General features: G+C 46.2%; 1 protein-coding gene across 5 annotated transcripts in view; it reads left to right on the forward strand.

Annotated features, from left to right (window-relative positions):
- FHOD3 (formin homology 2 domain containing 3) overlaps window positions 1-20,426 on the forward strand; it is a 967,501-nt gene that overhangs the window by 270,408 nt on the left and 676,667 nt on the right. The window lies entirely within an intron of this gene.

A 20,426-nucleotide genomic window follows, 5' to 3' on the forward strand; every position in this document is an offset into this window, starting at 1 on the left:
CTCTCTAAGAGATCCCACATGCCTATCCCAGGCTTTCTTGAATTCAGACACAGTCTCTATCTCCACCTCTTCTGTGAGACTGTTCCACGCATCTACCACCCTTTCTGTAAAAAAATATTTCCTTAGATTACTCCTGAGCTTCTTAACTTCAACCTATGCTCTCTCATTCCAGAGCTTCCTTTCAAATAAAAGAGACTTGACTCATGCGCATTTATGCCAAGTAGGTATTTAAACACTCTATCATATCTCCCATCTCCTGCTTTTCCTCCAAAGTATACATATTGAGATCTTTAAGTCTGTCTCCATACGCCTTATGACAAAGTCCATGTACCATTTTAGTAACCTTCCTCTGGACTGACTCCATCCTGTTTATATCTTTTTGAAGGTTTAATAGGTGATGATATGAATAAAAGGGGGATAATTGTATCACAATATGTGAACTTTAAAGGTAAAAGAATGATAAGAAATGTAAAATGTAAGGCAGAGAAAATCAAACCTGATTGATGGTAAAAAAAAACAAACAAACTGTGGGCAAGCAAATAGTCTGAAAAGACATATATAAGGAATGAACTCAAAATATTGATCTTAATGAACAGAAATCAAAAGAAAGGCCCTGCCAGGGCTGGCCACGAGGAGCCTGTTTTGAGGCTGCCTCATGCTGACCGCTGTGCTTCATGTAAGGAAGAAAGATAGGGAGGGAGTGAGGGGCTACATGGCTGAGGACCACCGGCTACTTCTGCCACTTTGAAGCTTGAGGGAGGGAGGAGAGCTTTGCGGCTCAAGACCGCTGACACTGTTGTTATGGGTAGAAGAGGGTGGTGGAAACTGAGACTGTGTTAGACAAGGTTTCTAACACATTAACCAGAAAAACAATTATCTGGTATCCATCAATCCCTGTGGATGCTGGATAACTGAGATTCTACTATATTCACTCTCATATGCAGACAACTTCTTTCTCCTTTGGGATGCCAGAAACATATTGAATAATACACTACAGCACATAAAAACCACAATAGACTACCTAAGCACCTGGGAACTAAAGAGTTACCTCAAACTAAACAATTCCAAGACTAAGATTCTTTGGTTCGGCAACCTTAACTCTCTACCATGCACAGAAATCAAACTCTCATCAGGAGAGAAGCTAAAAATAGAAGAACGTCCAAAGTACTGGGTGTCATTCATGACTCTTCCTTAACCTATAAAGACTAAATCAATGCAGTGACGAGAAAATTATTTTTCAGGCTAAGACAACTTAGAACAATCAGGCCAGTCCTAATATAAAACTACTTTAAGGCGATCAGTCGTGCAATACTTCAATCATACCTGGATTACTGTAACTCCCCTATACACTGGTATCACAGAAAAGGAACTCAAAAGATTACAGACACTTCAGAATACAGTGGTCAAACTGATACTCAGAGCCAGCAAAATGGACAAGGCCATTCCACTTCTGAAAGAATAACATTGGCTACCAATTAGTAAAAGAATACAGTTCAAGATGGCAGGCATGATCCACAAAGCTTTATACAGCAAAAAAAATCCTCTGAGCTCACCACAAACATCATGATTAAGCCCTCCTTCCTCAACTCAAGACCAACGCAATGCTTCAAGATCCTCTTCCTATCTCCTCAACAATCCACTGGAAAAAGATGTTCGAGTCCACCTTCGAAATCCAAGCTTTGTACATTTGGAATAAACTCTCAACATCTCTACGACAGATCTCTTCTTATTTCCACGTCCGGAAGTCACTTAAGACATACCTCTTCACCTCATAAGATAAGAGAACTTTAGCCAGTATATCTGTCTCTACTGATCTCTCCAGCCTCTTTCATAATTCCTACTGTTAAACACTGTACAAAGTCTTGTGTTAGCTGCATTGAATCCTTGTTGAAAAATTGCAGGATATAAGACGTGTATAGTATAGTATGAAAGTCATATTAGCACAAATCACCTAACCAGTACTGTAGACCATACACCTTTGGCAGACAACTTCCCTAAAGCATCCAAACCAACCTCTCACCACAGAGAAAATGTCTTATCTCAGTGGTTCTTAATCCTGTCCTGAGGGTCAACCAGCTAATCAGGTTTTCAAGATATCCCTAATGTATATACATGAGTGAGATTTGTATGCCTATTACCTACTTTATAGGCAAATTTTCACTCATGCATATTCATTAGGGATATCTTGAAAATCCAACTGGCTGGGGGGTCACCAGAACAGGTTAAAACTAAACTAAATCTTGGACTTATATATCAAGTCATCCCTGAGAAACAAGATTTGACTCGGTTAACAGTAATTGTAGTTAATAGAATTAACCTCATGGAAATGTATCTGCTAGAAAACGCTGAAACAGAGTAGTTTTCAGGATTTTTCAAAAAACTTGAAAGGATAGACAGGGTCTTATTTGAGAAAGTAAGTCGTTCCAAATTGCTATTAATAAACAGGGGAAAGAACGAACAATTTTACTGATAGATCTGGCATCTTTTATAGTGGGAAAAGAAAGTTTAAATACATGGATAATTCTACAACTTGAAGATCTTGAAGAATTTAAAGCTAGAGAGACCAATGAATCAAAAATACCATGTAAGATTTTAAAAATTATGCAGGCACATTTAAACTGAACTCTCAATCAAAAAGGAAGCCAAGGTAAACTCCTTAACAGAGGTGACACATGGTCATACTTTGTTTTACCAAAGATCCATCTTATGGCGGTATTTTGAATTAACTGGAGTCTTTTTTCATTTCCTTTGCTCAAACCTACGTAAAAGGAGTTACAATAGTTCAGTTGTGCCAAAATTATGGATTGGACCAAAATTGCAAAATGATATTGACAAAACAAGTGATGGACGCTTTTCAGTGTATGCAAACTGAAGAAACATTTCTTATTCAGATGGTTTACCTGACAATGGAAAGAGAAGGAAGAGTCTAAAAAGATTCCCAAAACTCTAGAAGAAGACTCAATTGGCAGAGCACACCGGAATTAAGGGTAATTGAACTAGGAAGGTTTGCAATTTCTAAACCAAACCAAAGTAATTTTGTTTTTATTGTGTTTAATTTCATTTGAACCAGTGATGACCACAACTATAATTTGGATAAGCAAGAATTTATGTTGGCTGTAAGATTAATCAAATTAGGTTCGACTTCAAGCAAAATAAAAATATCATCCACATAAGTAAATACCAATTCTATAGGGCTTAGTTTATAAAATGTTAATGTAGTCATGTAGATATTAAAGAGGATAGGAGATAGCAGGGAACCCTGGGAAACACCGCAATCCGGTGACCATGCTGAAGATGTTGTGCCCCTCAAATTCAGTACATAGGACCACAATGAAATAAATCCTTTGATCCAGGTCAGAACTTTATCCTCCATGCCCATATCAGAAAGCAGTTTAACTAGAACATAATGGCTGCAGAAATATCAAATTGTAACAGTATGGCATAGCGATTCTGGGATAACAGGCTTTGAATCTTAGAAATCAGTGATAGTAATAAGTTTTCTGTGCTAAAAATAGAACATAATCCATATTGAAAGGGCAACAACATGGAAAATGTATCTAAATAACTTAAAAGTTGTTTGGAAATGATTGACTCATTTAGCTTACTAGAGGAATGCTGGCAATAGGATGATAATTTGTCAGATCAGCACCTTTCAGTAGTGGCATAATAACTATATGGCTCATATATGCAGAAAAAAAGCCATTATGTAAAAAATGGTTTATCATAATGGTTAACCAGGAGACAGCTTGATTGGAGTTTTCTCAGAAGATATAAGATAGAAACGGGTCCAAGGAACATTTGCTTCATCCTAGTCTGTTGCATAATGTTCTGACCTGAAGTTCAGTAGCAGGTACAAATTATCTGCAGTATCTATTTACTTGGATATAAGTTGTTATTTCCAAATTAAATGATATGTCCTTCTGATCTACATTAAGAAAGGGGGCTCTTATAGTTTTAATCTTATCATCAAAAAACTTTGCAAATTCATCAGCGTTTGGTTCCCTATTCACATACTTATCTTTATTAGACATAGTAAGGGATCTCCAAAGTTTAAATAAAGATTAATCTGGTCTTTAGATCTACCAATTCTATATCCATAATATGATTTTCGAGCTTTATTTAATTCCGATTTATAAGCTGTGATTTTTATGCTCCAGTTTATCCACCTCTGTTTTACTTTTTTTCCACTTTTGATCTAATTTCCTACAGTCACACTTAAGCTCACGATTGCCAACAGTATACCTAGGGGCCTTAACTGATTTGGAAATTGAAGGAGACATACGTATATTCAAATATTTTTGTCGATTCTTCCATCCACAAATTCAATATGCCACCCGTTTCATACTCTGTTAGGGATTTGGGGAGAGCTGATAAAAAATGGGCCCAAACAAAACTCCTCAACATTAACCTTTTTTCTAAGGTTTAGTAACCTTCCTTTGGGCTTTTATGTATTTTGAACATGAAAATATATAGGCTAAACTTTCCTAAGATGGTCTGATCAGGGAACCCTCTGCCAATCACAATCAGAAATTTGAAATTGTTGGGTATTAGAGTCTAAATAACAATGAGGTCCAAAATATGATCTCTCTCATTTGTGTAACTAGGGAGAGGGAAATTCATTTCCAATGATGACATAAATGATTTGAATTTGGCAACATCTGTATTTCTGTCATCATCTAAATTCAAATTAATATTGCCTATTACTATCAATCTTGGGAATTTTAGTGTAAGACTCGCTATAAGCTCAGTAAAAAGAGTAGCGGATTTATGCCAAGGGACTGGAGGATGGTAAAAGAACTCATCTCTCAGTGAAACAACCATATATTCGAGGTTAGGATCATACTGCTAATCACAGAGGTGAACATCAAAAAAAGATCTATAAATTATAGCTAATCCTCCACCTCTCTTGGCTGTCCTAGTAGAAAAATAACCTTTATAACCAGGAATGCATAGTTCATTCTATTTAAAGGTGTCACCCTCAGTCAACCAGGTTTCTGTAATAAACCAGCATCCGTATCAGCTAGCAGGTCTCTAATTATATGAAGCTTATTGCAAACTGGTCGAGCGTTACAATAGAGCGATGGAACAGGGGTGAGGGATTCATCAAAAGAATCAAAAGAAAAGTCTGCTGTAGGAAGAGGTTTTAAATCTCCCAGATTACATTGTTTTCCTAATCTCTTACAGTTTGGTTTTCTATTACCAATTATAGTAGGTATTCTGTGAAGAACATTACTGGGAATAGTAGCTAAAGGTGAATTCACAATTGAATGTATAAAATTAAAAAAACAACAAAATAAAAAAACAACTTAATAACAAAATTAGACTCAACAACTCAGTTATTAAAGACTATAAATAAATTGTCTTGAGGTGGAACAAAATTCTCTAATGTAGAAATTTTTTGAGAAATTCAACCTGAAACAACATACATAAAACAATATGTAACAAGTTGAGCGTATATAAGATTACAAAACTGAGATGCAACTTATAATAAAAGCAGATGAAAGATTAAAAGTTCCAAAACCCGCATGATTCAGCCCTCTGATCTGAAAAGTCAAATTCCAATGTCTAATAATGTAAGAGTGTATAAATTGCAACAAACATATTAATAAAAGCAATATTGAATAACACTTCAATATAAGAACCACTGCCTTTGGATTATACATTAGCATTCCAGGCTGCTTCCTACGATAAGGAATTTTGATCTTTGTTGAGTAGCGCTTGTTCTTACAAACATTTTAGAACTCAATTGAAAACTTACCTTTTTTCAAAGTACCTGGTGAATTAATTTATATGTTTCTTATGTCATTTTATTATTAATCTTTTGTTAACTGCGTTGAACTTACGGTTACACGGTTTTTAAATATGATGTTATGTTATGTTATACCTTATCTCTAAGCAGGTAACAATACCTCTTCCCTTCTCCCCCCTCCCCCCACCAGCAGGCCAGAGCAAACTACCAGGCATAAAACCAGTGCCCTCCAAGGTAGAAGGCCTTTGCTATTACTCTTCAGAAGCGCCCCATTCCCTATTAGAGGCCTTCAAGGAGCCTCTGTTCTTTGCAATCTCCCTATTTCTTCAGGCACAGGAGCCAACTTTTCAAAACTATTGGGAGTGCTGAACCCAATGAAAATTACCTCTCCCTACACACGGTTATGGAATCTGTTCAATATTGGGGGTGCTCAAGCACCCACAGAGCTGGCTCCTATGATTCCAGGTATCATTTCTAAAGGGCCTTTACATTTTTAGTTGGTAGTTGAGGAACTTCAAAATGGTGCCTGTAGAAGACTGATCTGAATGTTCTTTCATTCAGAGTGTCAAAATGTCATTTTGAAATTGATGCCTGGACTGGAAGGGTGACCAGCTCCCTCAAGCCATTGAAGATCTGGAGGAACATCAGAAGTGGCATCTTGCAGTTTAAAGGATCTCACAAGATATTACTGGACTTTATTTCACTACAGGTGGGGGGAGGTGGGGGAGGGGGATTAGGGGGGGGAATGGTTTGTGCACATGTGGGAGATTTTGATGAACATTTCTGTATATTTTGCTAGCACTTTGAACATAAAGGATCTCACAAAACTCATGGAGACCTTTTATGGAGGGGGTAGGGCATCTTTATCTTGGAGGCTGTCTCTGTCAGATGGGAACTTGATCCTCTGGGGTGCTTTCTGCTGAGGGATGTTTTGTGGCATGCTGAGCTGGTTGGGGGAGGGGGCTTCTCTGCCTGTGGTGGATGTTGAAAGGGAGTGTGTGGCACAGTGGTTAGAGCTACAGCCTCAGCACCCTGAGGTTGTGGGTTCAAATCCCATGCTACTCCTTGTGACCCTAGGCAAGTCACTTTATTTAATGTACATGGAGCAATGGGTGATTGAGTGTGAGCCCACCAGGACAGATAGGGAAAAATGCTTGAGTATCTGAATGTTAAACCACGTGGAGGGGCAAAATCAAAAAAAGCGTCTAAGTCCCCTTTTGGCCTAAGTCCCTAAACGTTCAACCCAGAAGCAGGGAAAGTGTCCATAATCAAAACATACGTCCATGTTTTGATTATGACCTTCCTCTACCTAAACGCCCAATCTCCACTACGTCTAAAAGTACCCCTGCAGCACGTTTACACTTTTTAACCATAATGAAAAAAAACACAAAACGTCCAACAGAAGGGCTTTTAGGCGAAGGAGGAGCCAGTCCTTCGCCTAAAAGCTGGATTCTGTAACCGGTGTCTGTCAAAAACAACACCGATTACAGAATCCTCCCCCCCCCCCCAACAACGATCCAGGCAGGAGGATGCCCAAGCCCTCTTGCCATGTCAAACCGTGACTCCCCCCCCTCCCGACGATATCGGGGCAAGAGGGAGTCCAAGCCCTCTTGCCCCGTTGAAGCCGCGACCCCCCCCCCGATAACATCGGGGCAAGAGGGAGTCCAAGCCCTCTTGCCCCAGGCACCCGCAGCACCCCGGACTCGTTCGGGCCAGGAGGGAGCCCAAGCCCTCCTGGCCCAGGCGACCCCCCTACCCCCACCCCCACTACAGTACGGGCAGGAGGGATCCCAGGCCCTCCTGCCCTCGACGCACCCCCATCCCCCCAACGTCCGCCCCCCAAGAACCCCCGATCGGCCCCCCCCAGCTGACCCGTGACCCCCCCTGGCTGACCCCATGACCCCTCCTTCCCCGTACCTATTTTAGGTTGGCCGGACAGACGGGTGCCAAACCCGTCCGTCCGGCATGCAGCTCAATGAAGAATGGGGCTGGATTGGCCCAGGGGCACCAAAGTCCCGCCTCCTGGTGGGTCCTAAGGTGCCTGGGCCATGTGCCTAAGGGCCATGTGCCTAAGGCCCCACCCACAGGAGTGGCCTAAGGCTCCTGGGCCTATTCTGATTGGCCCAGGCGCCTTAGGCCCCACCAGGAGGCGGGGTTTTGGTGCCCCTGGGCCAATCCAGCCCCATTCTTTGTTGAGCTGCATGTCGGATGGACGGGTTTGGCACCCGTCTGTCCGGCCAACCTAAAATAGGTACGGGGAAGGGGGTGTGGGGTGGGGTGGGGGGGTCGGCCGGGGGGGGCGCGGGTCGGCTTGGGGGGCCAATCAGGGGTTCTTGGGGGGGCGGACGTTGGGGGGGATGGCGGTGCGTCGAGGGCAGGAGGGCCTGGGATCCCTCCTGCCCATACTGTAATGGGGGTGGGGGTAGGGGGGTCGCCTGGGCCAGGAGGGCTTGGGCTCCCTCCTGGCCCGAACAAGTCCAGGGTGCCACAGGTGCCTGGGGCAAGAGGGCTTGGGCTCCCTCTTGCCCCGATGTTGTGTTTGGCGGGGGGGAGTGATTCATCGCGGCAGGAGAGATGCCTCATCTCCCCTTCCTTTCCCCTCCTCTGAACACACCTCTTTTCTCTCTGTACGTTTAGTGGCAGGGAAAGGCCTAAGTTGGTTTTTGATACGTCTAAAAACCAGCTTTGGTTATGGGTACTTGGACGATCAGGCATTTTGATCGTCCAAGTAGCCACTTAGGACACTTTTTAGACTTTTTTTTTTTGATTATGTACCCCTTAGCAGTGGCGTACCAAGGGGGAGCGAGGGGGGGACGGTCTGCCCCGGGTGCCAGCCCTGAGGGTGTGCTCCGGGCCTTGCCGTTCAGTTCCTCCCCACCCCCACCCCCGAAGGACCGCTCGCCCCACTGACCTTCCTGCACAACCTGTGAAGCAGCCAGCGGCAGGATCGCGACGTCAGCGATCCCTGAGCTGCTTGGGCGCTGCTTCCTGCGTCGCGGTCCCGCCCCTCCTCTGACGTCAGAGGAGGTGCGGGACCGCGCCGCAGGAAGCAGCGCCTAAGCAGTGCAGGGATCGCTGACGTCGCGATCCTGCTGCGGCTGCTTCATAGGTGGTGCGGGGAGGCCAGGGGGGCGAGCGGTCCTTCGGGGTGGGTCGGGGCATCAGGCCTTCAGGGTGGGGCGGGTGGGCAGGCAGGCAGGCTTTCAAGGGGGAGGGGGGTGACAGGCAGGCAGGCAGGCCTTCAAGGGGGGACAGGCCTTCAAGGGGGGAACAGGCAGGCCTTCAAGGGGGGGGGACAGGCCTTCGGGGGTGTGTGCAGACCTTCATGGGGTGCAGGCCTTCAAGGGGGAGGGACAGGCCTTCAAGGGGGGGACAGGCAGGCAGGCCTTCAAGGGGGGGACAGGCCTAAAAGGGGGGGACAGGCCTACAAGGTGGTGGGACAGGCCTTCGGGGGGTGCAGGCCTTCGGGGGGGTGCAGACCTTCAAGGGGGTGCAGGCCTTCAAGGGGGGGACAGGCCTTCAAGGGGGGGACAGGCAGGCAGGCCTTCAAGGGGGGAACAGGCCTACAAGGGAGGGGACAGGCCTTCAAGGGGGGACAGGCCTACAGGGGGGTGGGACAGGCCTTCAAGGGGGGTACAGGCCTTCAAGGGGGGACAGGCAGACCTTTAAGGGGGGACAGGCCTTTGGGGGGGACCCTGGTTTAGAAGTACATGGAGGGAATGGGGTGTTCAAAGAGACGTGCATATGCCAAACTTGGGGGGGGGGAAGAAATAATGGGTCTGAAAATAGAGGAGAGGGAGAGAGATGATGGACCATGGGATTTAGGGAGGGAAGGAACAGAAAGGGAGATAAATTGGACACAATGGTGTGGAGGAGGGATAGAGATACTGGATAGGAGGGTAATTGGGAAAAGAAAGGGAAAGATGGTGGACTCTGGGGTGGTGGGGAAGGAGGGAGAGATGCCGGATGAAAGGGTAGTTAAGAAAAGGTGGATCTGTGGAGGGAGATGAAAAATAGGAAAGATACCAGACTTCCTGGGGAGGGAAGGGAAATGGAAAGGGAGGACAGAGTTGGCAGATGGATGGTTAGCATGCAGAAAGAAGGAGACCCTGGCAAGCAAGTTATCAGAAGAAAACCAGAGCCTTGGACCAACAAGATTTGAAATATAACCAGACAACAAAAGGTAGAAAAAATAATTTTATTTTCTGTTTTGTGATTATAATATGTCAGATTTGAAATGTGTATCCTGCCAGAGCTGGTGTTGCACTGCAAACATGAGCTAGGATTTAACAGAGAGAGGAAAAGTCCTTTTTGTGTCTTTATTTTATTTACACCACAGCACCAGTGTGGTTAGGAGAAACCAAAGGGGGTGAAAAAGCTATAAAACCCACCAGGAGTTTTGAAAAAAATCACCCAACTGGGCAGGAAAATCGAATTGAAAAACCAATTCAATAGGCTGAATCGAATCGAAATTTTTTTTCCTGAATCTGGCAGCATTAGTTTGCGCTACTGTCTTAGACTTTAGGACCTGGGATTGGGGAGAGATGGCATCCTCAGTACTTTATAATGCAAGTGAAACGAGGATTTGGTCAGACTTTTGAAGGGTCTGCAGAAAAAAAATATTGTATAGGCCGGGGACATGAGACAGCAGGAAATGGGAACTTTTCTTCCTTCTATTTTTGTGAATGGAAAGGCTGAGGATGTCAGAGAGTTCAGTTAAAATATGTGCTTTATAAGAAAAAATAATAATGTGTTTTATAAAGTTTATAGCATAGCTGGCCTACCCAGTGAGGTGTTCCTAGTGGTGGTGGTGGCAGCGTGCCAATGTGTTGTGAGGAAGAGGTAGTCTGGGAAATTCTGCTGAGCAAACTCCGTGCCCATTTCCACCCCCCAGTTAGTCCACTCCACTCAACTGGTTCACACACTGAGTGGGTCTTTGGGTGTTGTTTTGGGATCTCTTCCAGTGGTTTATCAGTATCTCCTTCTGGTCCAAGGAAGGAAACTTTGTTATCCTTAGCATTGACCTACAGAATATGTTTGTAACAGCGCTGCTTGTGTGGCATTAGGCTATGTATCGATAGTGAGCAAACTAATGGAAACTCTAATCAAACACCAATTAGATAAGATCCTGGATGAGGAGAATCTACGGGATCCCCGACAACATGGATTTACTAAGGGGAGATCCTGCCAATCCAACCTGATCAGCTTCTTTGACTGGGTAACGGGGAAGCTGGATATAGGGGAGTCCCTGGACATCGTGTACCTGGACTTTAGCAAAGCATTCGATAGCGTACCACACCGCAGGTTACTGAGCAAGATGAGTTCTATAGGATTAGGTAACACATTGACGAAATGGGTTGGGAGCTGGCTTGGAGGTAGGCTCCAAAGGGTGGTGGTGAACGGCACCCCCTCCGAAATGACGGAGGTGATTAGTGGAGTACCACAGGGCTCAGTCTTGGGCCCAATCCTATTCAACATCTTTATAAGAGACTTGGCAGAAGGGCTTCGAGGTAAAATAACATTATTCGCCAAACTGAGCAATGTAGTGGGCAAATGCACAACAGACGAAAATTCAGTGCCCGACAATATGATGCACGACCTACTCCTACTGGAGCGATGGTCTAGGACATGGCAACTCAACTTCAATGCCAAAAAATGCAAAGTTATGCACCTGGGCAGCCAGAATCCATGCAAGTCTTATACCCTTAATGGCGAGATCCTAGCAAAAACGGTAGCAGAACGAGACTTGGGGGTAATCGTCAGTGAGGACATGAAGTCTGCCAATCAAGTGGAGCAGGCTTCATCCAAGGCAAGACAAATCTTGGGCTGCATACGAAAGGGTTTCGTCAGTCGTAAGGCGGAAGTCATTATGCCATTGTATAGATCCATGGTGAGGCCCCACCTGGAATACTGTGTGCAATTCTGGAGGCCGCATTATCGCAAGGATGTGCTGAGACTGGAGTCGGTGCAAAGAATGGCCACCCGGATGGTCTCGGGACTCAAGGATCTACCATACGAAAAACGGCTTGACAAATTACAGCTATACTCGCTCGAGGAGCGCAGAGAGAGGGGGGACATGATCGAGACGTTCAAGTATCTTACGGGCCGCATCGAGGCGGAGGAAGATATCTTCTTTTTCAAGGGTCCCACGACAACAAGAGGGCATCCGTTGAAAATCAGGGGCGGGAAACTACGAGGTGACACCAGGAAATTCTTTTTCACTGAAAGAGTGGTTGATCGCTGGAATAGTCTTTCACTACAGGTGATTGAGGCCAGCAGCGTGCCTGATTTTAAGGCCAAATGGGATCGGCACATGGGATCTATTCACAGGGCAAAGGTAGAAGAGGGACATTAAGGTGGGCAGACTAGATGGGCCGTGGGCCCTTATCTGCCGTCTATTTCTATGTTTCTATGTTTATGTAGTGATCGAAAGAAAACAACAGACCTTTGCACATTTTTGCACTATATGGTGGGTGTATGAGGAGATTCACATTTCCTGCACAGCTAAGTCCATGTGAAGTTACCTTGTGCTGTATTTGACATCTAGCAAGGTCTCTGTTTGAAAGGAAAGATCTAAACTTAAAAATGAAGTGGCCAGAAGTTATGGTAAAAGCATATAGTGTAGCTGGTTTTAAGAAAGATTTGGACAAATTCCTGGAGGAAAAGTCCATAATCTGTTATTAAGACATGGGGGAAGTGTCTGCTTGCCCTGGATCGGTAGCATGGAATGTTGCTACTCTTTGGGTTTTGACCAGGTATTAGTGTCCTGGATTGGCTACCATGAGAATGGGCTACTGGGTATGATGGACCATTGGTCTGACCCAGTTAGGCTATTCTTATGTTATGTTCTCATCTGTAGGGGCCTTTGTTTTCACTTCTTATTTTAATGTATTTTTTTTCTGGGAAATTATCAGTGTTTTTTATAATGGGAACAAAAATGGAAGAGAATTAATGTGTGTGGGATGAGGGAGTAACTAATTTCTTCAGCTAAATAATTCAATCCACTTCAAACAGACATAGGAGAACTCACGCACCATTCACACACCCTCCAACCAAAAACGTCAAAAGAAAAAAACTGTTCGACAACCTCCTAACACTCGACCCCCAACTCTACAACCTATTGATCTCGACCATAGACTGCAAAACCTTCAAAAGGAAATAAAAACCCTTCTATTCAAAAAACACATAAAACCGAACTAACACAATCAGAACTGTCCCAAGCATCACCTGCAACTACTCCATATGTACTTCTGATGTCATGACAATTCAGACATAATTTATGTTATGTTATGTTTGGAATATAAGAAAATTTTCACTGCCTGTTTCTATTCTGACCATTTATTCCGTTTCATGGTCATTACAAAAAATATTTTTTTACATGGGGGGGGTGTCAAAAAATGATGGGCCCCAGGTGCCACATACCCCCTTAGGCTACAAGTGGTATATAAATATTTAAATAAATTTAAAAAAATGTTGGTTTGTCATGCTTTAGAATAGGTGGATGGAAATGTGCCTGCTTTGAGTCTTCCACTTTGGGACAGTTAATGAAGAGAAATCTGGACTACCAAAAACAATAGTTTTATCATAGCTCCATTACCTTTAATGTGTCCATAGTAACGGTGCTGCATTCCTCATTTCATTCTGTCAGTAAAGCCTGGAACTGGACAGTAAAGTGTGACTTAGTAATTAGGAGACAAACTGTGGTAACAAGGGCAACATTAAGACACATTCTGATTTTTGTGGATTGAAAATGCTTCAAGAAAAACATTCAATAATGGCTTGACTAAAATAGATATGTTTTTATCTACTAGGCAAGTGTTATTAAAACAAATTACATATCATTCTGGCATGGAAAATTGAATATCTTCATAAACATTGCAGTTAAAATTAATGACACTTTCATAACAGTGGGTCAGGATCCAAAAAATGAAAGAAAAAGAAAAACAAAACGTGATAGTTTAAAAAAAAAAAAAAAAAAAAGGTAGAAAAATATTGACATTTAGGTTCCACAGGAAGAATATGAATCAGAGTGTCATTGCATTGAACAAACATGAGGCCAGGGAGCACAGTGATGGCTTTAAAAGGCCATAAAAAGGTGTTTTGCAAAATTTTCATGATAAATGTAATGCAGTGGGTTCTGAGCAGTTTACAAAAGATTAACCAGACAAGGACTGGAAATTTAAAATTGTTGCAAATAATAAGAGAATAAAAATCATTACAAGGGGGGTGCTGAAAAAGTCTCAGCCCAGCCAAGAAGAGAATGACGTGGATATGGTTCAATCCATGATCTGAAACAATGTCAAAACATAGAATATTGTTTCTGCAAATTGGCACTTAACGAAATAAGATAACACTCTTTATCCCAGGACAAGCAGGCAGCATATTCTTAACACATGGGTGACGTCACCGACGGAGCCCTCGGTACGGACCTTTTTAACTAGAAGTTTCTAGTTGGCCGCACCGCGCGTGCGCGAGTGCCTTCCCGCCCGACGTAGGAGTGCGTGGTCCCCAGTTTCTTCGTTTCCGCGGAGCGAAGAAGACGCGTGTGTTTTTTCAACGGCCGTTGAAACCACTTTTTGCCTTCCCGCTCGCGCTTTTTTCCTTATTTTTTCTTTCTTTACCTTCGGGTTTAATTTTTCTTTGATTTGCAAAAAAAAAAAAAAAAAAAAAAACTTTGCTTTTTTCCCTTTTTTCTTTCGTTTTGCCCCGGCGGGGCCTGTTGCCAGTATACAGGCCTCGGGCTTCGATTTTGCGGAGGCTATCTTTCCCTTCATGCCCCCGCAGGTCGGTTTTAAGAAGTGCCAGCGGTGTGCACGCCCGATCTCCTTAACTGACCCACACAATTGGTGTTTGCAGTGTCTGGGTCCGGAGCATCGGGCGGATTCCTGCACCCGCTGTGCCACTCTTAAAAAGAGAACTCTTAAAAACCGAAGAATCCAACAAACTCTTCTCTTCGGTACCGAGTCGGCGATGGACTCCTCACCTTCAACGGCGGTACCTCAAAAATCGGCACCGTCGACCTCGACACCGACCGACCCCGCATCGGCGCCACTGGCGCCAGGTAAGCCGGCTAAGAAGCCTCCCTCTTCCCTCGAGCGCCCTCCAGCTACGGTGGCGACACCGTCCTTACCGGCATCGCACCGGTCCCGCAAACGCTCCGCCCCGATCTCGGTGAGTGCCTCGTCATCGGCCTCCTCATCGCCGGGGCGTGGAGCGGCATCTAAGGAACCGAAGAAAAAGAAAGCGGTTCCGATGCCACCCCTCGATGACCGTATCTCGGCCATCTTAAAGGCTCAACTCCAGGAGCAGTTGAAGAAACAACTTGAACAACTGTTGCCCACTATCCTGGCACCGCTCCTTCCGGTACCAGACCGGCCCGAGCCCCGTACCGAGCCTCCGGTGTCCACCCCTTCGGTACCGGTGAACACCTCCATGCCGATCCTTTCGGCACAACAACTTCATGGCGATCCAGTGGTTCATTCTCAGACCACATTGGATCCTCCTCGGCACCAGGCCGTACGGCACTCTTCTCGGGACCGAGATAGACGCCGGTCGTCCTCCCCTGGTACCGTTTCGGTACGCTCTGGAAAGTCTTTGTCCAAGACTCGCCATACCGCGCCCTCCACCCCGGTGTCTCGGCAGGCACCAGAGGTCAGGGACCCTGACTTATGGGAGGACACTCCTCTCGGTACCGAGGAGGATCCCTCCTCATCTGATGAGGAACCATCGGCACCCGATGCCACCTCCAAACCAGAGCAGTCCTCTTTTTCTAAATTTCTGAGAGAAATGTCTGCTGCCCTGTCACTTCCTCTAGAATCTGACTCAAAAAAGTCTCAAGCCTTTCTAGAGGCCTTAGACTTTGAGCAACCTCCTAAGGAGTTCCTTAAGCTTCCCGTGCATGACATCCTACGGGAAACGTTCTATAAAAACTTGGAAAATCCCCTCACGGTACCGGGAGCCCCCCGTAAATTGGACAACCTTTACCGTGTCATTCCTATTCCTGGATTCGACAAATCTCAATTGCCCCATGAATCCCTTCTGGTGGAATCCACCTTAAAAAAGACTCAGGGCTCCAGTGTCTATGCCTCTACCCCTCCTGGCAGAGAAGGTAAGACCATGGACAAGTTTGGCAAGAGGCTTTACCAGAATGCCATGCTTGCCAACAGGGCAAACAACTATTCCTTCCATTTTTCTTTCTATCTGAAACATTTGGTCCAACAACTGTCTGCCCTCCAGAAGTACCTTCCTGAGCGCAAGGTCCCGTTATTCCAACAACACATCTCTGGTCTTCTCCAGATGCGAAAATATATGGTCCGCTCAATATACGACTCCTTCGAGCTCACCTCTCGGGCCTCTGCCATGGCCGTAGCCATGCGTCGATTAGCCTGGCTCAGAGTCTCCGACCTGGATATCAACCACCAGGATCGTTTGGCCAACGCCCCCTGTCTCGGGGATGAACTCTTTGGAGAATCACTGGATTCCACCACCCAGAAACTCTCGGCCCATGAGACCAGGTGGGACACCTTAATCAAGCCGAAAAAGAAGGCTCCGCCTGCTCGACCCTATCGGCCTCAATCTTCTTACCAGCGGAGGTTCTCAGCTAGACCACTCAATCCGCCTCCTCAACAATCTCGGCGACCCCGTCAACAGCAGCACCATGCCCAGGCTCGTTCTCAGGCCACTCAACCCTCTAAGCCTTCTCAGCCTGCTAAACAACAGCCCTTTTGACTCTTCTCTCCAGGGCATAGCCAGTCATCCACCCTCGCTGCCTCTTCCACAGCCTATAGGGGGTCGTCTCACCATTTTCTCAAGCCGTTGGGAAGTCATCACGTCAGACCAGTGGGTCCTCAACATCATCCGCCACGGCTACTCTCTCAACTTCCAGACTCTTCCACCGGACAACCTTCCCGTAGAGTCTGCTTCTCACTCCTCTCAAACCCCCCTCCTCCTGAGGGAGGTTCAATCCCTCCTCCTTCTCAATGCCATCGAAGAAGTACCTCCAGATCAAAGAGGTCAGGGATTCTACTCCCGCTACTTCCTTGTACCCAAAAAGACGGGAGACCTCCGTCCCATTCTCGATCTCAGGGACCTCAACAAGTGTCTGGTCAAGGAAAAGTTCAGAATGCTCTCCCTTGCCACACTTTACCCTCTTCTTTCTCAACACGACTGGCTATGTTCCCTGGACCTCAAAGAGGCCTACACTCACATCTCCATCCATCAGAACTCTCGCCGCTACCTGCGGTTCCAGGTACTACACCACCACTACCAGTACAAAGTTCTACCCTTTGGCCTCGCTTCCTCCCCCAGAGTCTTCACCAAATGCCTGATAGTGGTGGCGGCCTTCCTCAGGTCTCACAACCTCCAGGTGTTCCCCTACTTGGACGATTGGTTGGTGAAAGCACCTTCATCTCAACTCGTGCTACAAGCTACTCATCACACCATCTCTCTCCTCCACCTCCTGGGGTTCGAGATCAACTACCCCAAGTCGCATCTGCTTCCCACCCAGCGACTTCAATTCATCGGAGCAGTCCTGGACACCACGCTGATGAGGGCCTTTCTCCCCTCCGATCGCAAGCAGACCCTGCTCCATCTCTGCCGTCAGGTACTCATGCATCCCTCCATTCCTGCCCGACAGATGATGGTCCTCCTGGGTCACATGGCCTCGACGGTGCATGTCCTTCCTCTGGCGCGACTCCACCTCAGGACACCTCAATGGACTCTCGCCAACCAATGGTCACAGACTACAGATCTTCTTTCTCATCCCATCTCTGTGACATCATCTCTTCAGCAATCTCTCCAATGGTGGTTGAACTCCTCAAATCTTTCCAGGGGTCTACTCTTTCATCTGCCCCCTCACTCTATGATCATCACCACCGATGCGTCCCCCTACGCATGGGGAGCTCACCTAGGCGATCTACGCACCCAGGGACTTTGGACCCCACAGGAGCGTCGTCATCACATCAATTTCCTGGAACTCAGAGCCATGTTCTACGCCCTAAAGGCTTTCCAACATCTTCTCTGCCCTCAAGTCCTCCTCCTGTGCACAGACAATCAAGTCGCCATGTACTACATAAACAAGCAGGGCGGCACCGGATCACGCCCCCTTTGTTTGGAGGCTCTGCGCATCTGGACCTGGGCCACGGACCGCAATCTCTTTCTCAAGGCGGTCTATATCCAGGGCGAACAGAACTCTCTGGCCGACAATCTCAGCCGCATCCTTCAACCTCACGAGTGGACGTTGGACCCTCCGACTCTGCTCTCCATCTTTGCTCGATGGGGCACTCCGCAGGTGGACCTCTTTGCAGCACCTCACAACCATCAGCTGCCCCAATTCTGTTCCAGACTCTTCTCTCCTCACCGTCTGGCTCCGGATGCATTCCTGCTCGATTGGAGGGATCGGTTCCTGTATGCCTTCCCTCCACTTCCTCTGATGTTGCGGACCTTGTCCAAACTCCGCAAGGACAACGCCACCATGATTCTCATCGCCCCTCGGTGGCCTCGTCAACACTGGTTCTCCCTCCTGCTCCAACTCAGCTCCAGGGAGCCCATTCCTCTGCCTGTGTTTCCTACTCTACTTACACAGCAGCATCAGTCTCTACTGTACCCCAATCTGTCTTCCCTCCACCTGACAGCTTGGTTTCTCTCGGGCTGACCTCTCCGGAGAATCTATCTCACCCGGTCCGCCTCATTTTGGACGCCTCCAGGAAACCGGCCACTCTCCATTGTTACCATCAGAAGTGGACCAGATTCTCCTCGTGGTGTCTCCGGCATCATCAAGAACCCACCTCCTTGGCGGTGGAAACTGTCTTGGAATATTTGCTCTCGCTGTCCAACGCTGGCCTCAAAACCACCTCCATCAGAGTCCACCTCAGTGCCATCACTGCGTTTCACGAGCCTATTCTCGGAAAACCCCTCACGGCTCATCCTCTGGTTTCCAGATTTATGAGAGGGCTCTTCAACATCAAACCGCCTCTCAAGCCTCCTCCTGTCGTCTGGGACCTGAATGTGGTTCTCTCAGCTCTCATGAAACCTCCGTTTGAGCCTCTTGCCACAACTTCTCTCAGGCTTCTTACCTGGAAGGTGCTTTTCCTAATTGCCATCACCTCTGCCAGGAGGGTTAGCGAACTGCATGCACTGGTTGCCGACCCACCTTTCACTGTTTTTCACCAGGACAAGGTTGTTCTGCGTACCCACCCTAAATTCCTTCCCAAGGTGGTCTCAGCTTTTCACCTCAACCAGTCCATTGTGCTACCCGTCTTCTTCCCTAAGCCTCACTCGCATCCTGGGGAACAGGCGTTGCACACGCTGGATTGTAAGCGTGCCCTTGCTTACTATCTTGATCGTACCAGAGCTCACCGAACAGCCCCTCAGCTCTTTTTGTCTTTCGACCCCAACCGTTTGGGTCGTCCTGTCTCCAAACGGACACTTTCAAATTGGCTTGCTGCCTGCATTGCCTTCTGCTACGCTCGGGCCGGGCTCTCACTGGAAGGAACTGTCACGGCCCACAGAGTCCGAGCTATGGCTGCTTCTGTAGCTTTCCTCCGCTCCACGCCCATCGAGGAAATCTGCAAGGCGGCCACTTGGTCCTCAGTTCACACGTTCACTACTCACTACTGTCTGGATGCGTTCTCCAGACGGGATGGACACTTCGGCCAATCTGTGTTACAAAATTTATTTTCCTAATGGCCAACCATCCCACCTCCCTCTTTGTTAGCTTGGAGGTCACCCATGTGTTAAGAATATGCTGCCTGCTTGTCCTGGGATAAAGCACAGTTACTTACCGTAACAGGTGTTATCCAGGGACAGCAGGCAGATATTCTTAAGTCCCACCCACCTCCCCGGGTTGGCTTCTTAGCTGGCTTATCCTAACTGGGGACCACGCACTCCTACGTCGGGCGGGAAGGCACTCGCGCACGCGCGGTGCGGCCAACTAGAAACTTCTAGTTAAAAAGGTCCGTACCGAGGGCTCCGTCGGTGACGTCACCCATGTGTTAAGAATATCTGCCTGCTGTCCCTGGATAACACCTGTTACGGTAAGTAACTGTGCTTTTCAGCTACAGTGGGAAAATAACGATCAGGATTTAGGAACTTGGTTGGTTGGGCTGAGACCTTTCCAGCACCCCTCCCCCCCTATACACTGCATAATAAATCAATGTAATATAACAATGCATATTGAATAATTTTTCTCCAAATTCTCCAAACAATATTTCTGGTATAAACTGTAATTTTATACATAATTTTCTAGTGATTCAACCAATCTTCTACCAAGAAAATCTAGCTCAGTGTCTTTGAAACTGTGTGCCACAGAACAGTGCTGTGCCCTGAAGAGATTCCAGGTGTGTCACGAGAGATTCCAAAATTTTACTTTATTTTTAAAAAATTCCCTTCATAAGTGTATACTAGAACAGATGACCTGTACATCGGGTACGCAAAAGTCTGTCAATGTTATGAGCATCTGTGTGTGTAAGGATACAACTGCCCATTCAAGCATCATTCTTTGATGTGATTGGTTCTTGAAAACTAACGTCAAGTAGTTTTAGTTTTATTGTTTATGCAGTAGTTATCCTAACTTGAGCAACAAAGCAATCATGGCTTTGTTACTGTTTGGATCTTGTTATTTTTATGAACTTAGATTTCAGCTCTGACAGAAAATAGGAGCCCGAGACCCCCATGTTGA

The sequence above is a fragment of the Geotrypetes seraphini genome, chromosome 2, assembly GCF_902459505.1.
Source record: "Geotrypetes seraphini chromosome 2, aGeoSer1.1, whole genome shotgun sequence".
NCBI classification, from domain to species: Eukaryota; Metazoa; Chordata; class Amphibia; order Gymnophiona; family Dermophiidae; genus Geotrypetes; species Geotrypetes seraphini.